Source organism: Athene cunicularia, assembly GCF_003259725.1.
Source record: "Athene cunicularia isolate RWA chromosome 8 unlocalized genomic scaffold, athCun1 chr8_part1, whole genome shotgun sequence".
NCBI lineage: Eukaryota > Metazoa > Chordata > Aves > Strigiformes > Strigidae > Athene > Athene cunicularia.
The window spans coordinates 2,098,526-2,102,034 of NW_020799109.1; positions in this window are offsets into that span (position 1 = coordinate 2,098,526).

A 3,509-nucleotide genomic window follows, 5' to 3' on the forward strand; every position below is an offset into this window, starting at 1 on the left:
GGACGCACCGTGTTTGCACCGTGGCACGGGCCGGGGTAGCTCCGCCGGCATCTCTTGGGGGGCTGCTCTGGGGCAGTGCAGCAAGCCTGAACCAGTGCTCCTGCTCTGCCGAACGCTGGCTAAAGAAGGCAGCGACACGGTCTGTAGGTTAATCTGGTAAATGCACAGGGAAGTGATTTTCTCCATGTAAGGAGGCTTACAAAGACAAGGTCTTATTTAGCCTCCTTGTTCGCAGCTAGGTTTTTCACTAGATTTCGAAAATCATGTGCAAAAAGAGGTGTCTAATTCAGTCAGGGTAGAACTCTCCTAACATAACCAATTCTACAAAACAACTCATTAATTAGCTTAGCTAATTAACATCAGCTCTCTAAAAACACACCAAAGCAGTAGCCGTTTAGACTTGAGACCCCAATCCTGTGATTTTTCTGGGCAATGTGAAAAAGGATCTCAAACTGGCAAGAAAAGTTCCACTGTCGTTCACAGACCACATTTTGCCTACAAAAAACCAGTAGATTTTAAAAACAACAAGAAAACTTGCCATGCTTTAGCCTGACAATAACCAACCCAACAAGAAGTTAGAGGAAATGAAGATGAAATAAACCGCAGCTGTTCAGAGCAATGAATGTCAGCCTAAATCTCTGACCACTGTAAGGGCAGGCAAGGCAAGATTCAGGTTGGGATCTGAGTGGTGTTTATTAAACTCAGTTCTAATGATTTGTTTTGCTAACCCGTGTGAAAATACTTGCTCTCTGAAGCCTCCCTGTATGTTCCTGTAGATTCAGCAGCAGCAGAGGGAAGTGCTTAAACAGGGAGCCAGCTGGTTTCTGTCTGCTGGTGCTGGAGGAAGCAGGGCAGAGGCTTTTAGCCACAGGTGCTGAAGGTGCACGGTCAGCAAATGGGCAGCAGAATCTCTTCTCCCAAGCCCGCGCTACCTGCATCATCGTCAAAGCAGAATTTTTCCTTCCTTTGCTCACGAGAGCCGGGCGGGCTGTGAAAAGCTCGTTCCTTGCTGGCATTTGGCCCTTCTCAGCTGCCTCAGACACCGACACTCACCTGGCTGGTGTTTCTGGGTGCCGTCACCCCTTCGTGGTTCTGGGCAGCAGCGTGAAGGTGTCACAAAGCAGCACTGACATCGAAATACATCCTCAGATCTGCTGAATTTAGATCTCTGCAAAAGCTAGTGCAGTTTTAACCTCGCTACTGCAAGAAGGCAGGAGCGGCTGCTTCAGCTAGATAGCTCCACGTGGTTTGGAGAGCAATCTATTAAAACCCCCGATAGGAAATTGGATGTTAGTCATCGGAGAGTGATAAGGACAGGGCTCCTAATTCAACATCTACTTTCATATCCAGCTGATGGGAACAAGAGCAAAAGGGACCCACAGTTATAAGACAAGAAGCAAATAAAATGTTGTCTGTATTTTCAGAGCGCATTTCCAAATCCTGGGGATTGAAAACAAAACCCCAGCAAACATCCTCCATATTGGAGTCGCAGGAAGAAATCTCTCTGTGGCCATCTTGCCTCCTGCCCCAGCCAGAAGAAATCACCGGGGCGTGCGGGACGGTGCGTGGGGCAGAAAGGGGAGCTTGGGCCCCACAGGACACTCCTGGTCCTGAGCTGAGGGGCGATTTGGTCCCCGCTTAGTTAGGAGCAGCAGCCACACAGCTCCTCAGCTGGTGTTTTCACGACCGCACAACGGCAAGCAGAGGGGTGGCAAGCTGTTCTAGCAAAACAGCATCAGGTCTCTGCAACTCGCTCTTGACATTAGGCAGGCAGAAGACTAAATAATTATTTCGCTGCCAGGCTCTTCTGGCCCAGATCTTTAATCATCATTTGAAGCTTGAAATAAGTCTCTGAGTGTTTCTTTCCAGCACAAGTTCCAGCCCGCGCTGTGTCTCCTGCCCACCTCGTCTCCCGGCACTGCCTTGCCAGCTTTGATTTGGGAGAATGAACAGTGAGTCTGTTCCTTGGCTTTCCCATCACATCCATTCTGCCTCACGCAGCCACGCAGCTGACAAGCCGTTGGTTTCGATACTGAAATGAGTTCTCTCTGCTGAGAAGCAGCTTTGGAAATGTAGCACCAGAAAGTTTTGCGTTCCTGATCTGTCCTTAACGCCGCGCTCGTGTTTAAAGACAGAAATGGATGTATTAAAAGTAATTTTCAGGGAATAGGAAATAAGCTTCATTTGCATTCAGAAAGGAGCCTTCTAGGACTAAAGGGCAAGACAAGACACTCTAATTACAGCTGAAATACGGAGGTGTGCGCTGCCCTGACCTTTACCACACACAGGCCGCACACCCCGGAGACCTCCCCGTCCTCCGCTTTTCATCAGCATTAAAAGCCCCCCAGGATCTCCTTCCTCCGTCTCCCTTCATCGTTTGTTTTGCCGTTCATTCCCCAACAGCAGGACTCTGCATTATTCCATGAGCCATCAAGACTGATTTTCAGATCTCCTAGTGAGAGTTGCTCAGTGCCTTTCCCTGCTTTGCTGGTGACAGCTCTTGCATAAGAAGCTCCTGATGGGTAGTAATTAATTAGTCTAACACAGACAATTCACTTTTCTTTTGTTTAGGATAATTAGCGAACAGAATGACACCTGCCAAAACCAAGCGGTTTTCCATCCGCGCGGGTGCTGCGCGTTGCCAGTTTGGCTCTTCTTGAAAGGAAATTATTTTCGGGGGGCCTTTTGCTCTTCCTGGGGCTGCGTGCCAGCGGCGCTGGGCCCCATTGTGAGAGCCACAATGCTGCCACCGAGTCTTTGTGAGCGGCAGCATCTGGCCACTGGGTCAACTGCTGAAACCTCAGTGGTTTATTGTTGCGCGGCGGAAAAATCTGTATGCGCAGCAGGGCCTACGGATTTCACTCCAACCTTGACAAAATGAGCTCCTGTTGCTTCCCCACCAGAAGGAAGGCTGGAGGAACGGGCTCCTTCCTCTCGCAGAGGTTCACACCAGAAACCTGCACCCTGATTGCTTTTTCTGCGCTGGGGAACACAGAAACGGGGATATCCACAGCAAAATCAGTCGGGGTAACTAGCTGACATGTGTATTGCTCAGTTCTGCGTTTTTAAATCACCTCCCAACACAGCCCGGGGTGCTGGGGGGCTCCCTCGCTTGGCTCGTGGGCAACTCAGTGTCCACCAGGACCCCCAGGCTCTGCTCCCCAGCCTGTCCTGGTGCTCGTGCTGGGGGGCAGCTCCTCCCAGGGCAGCACTTTTGCATTTTGTTGAACTTCACGAGGTTCCTGTTGTCCCTCAAGCAGGGCTGGTCTCCACTTTCACACCCAGAGCCAAGATTTATTCCCTGATTGTGCCAAGAGGGGTGCTGGGGGGTAATCCCACAATGCCAGCACGCCGCAGCCTGTTTATCCTACTACATGATGAGTAAAAACCTGCCTAAGTTTACACTCATTGGCTGGTAATTACCATTCCACTTGCTGTGAGTTAGCTCTGTTTAAATGAGCCTCACCTGCTGTGTAAATTAACACGGGGGAGGGGGGGGGGCGGGCAGG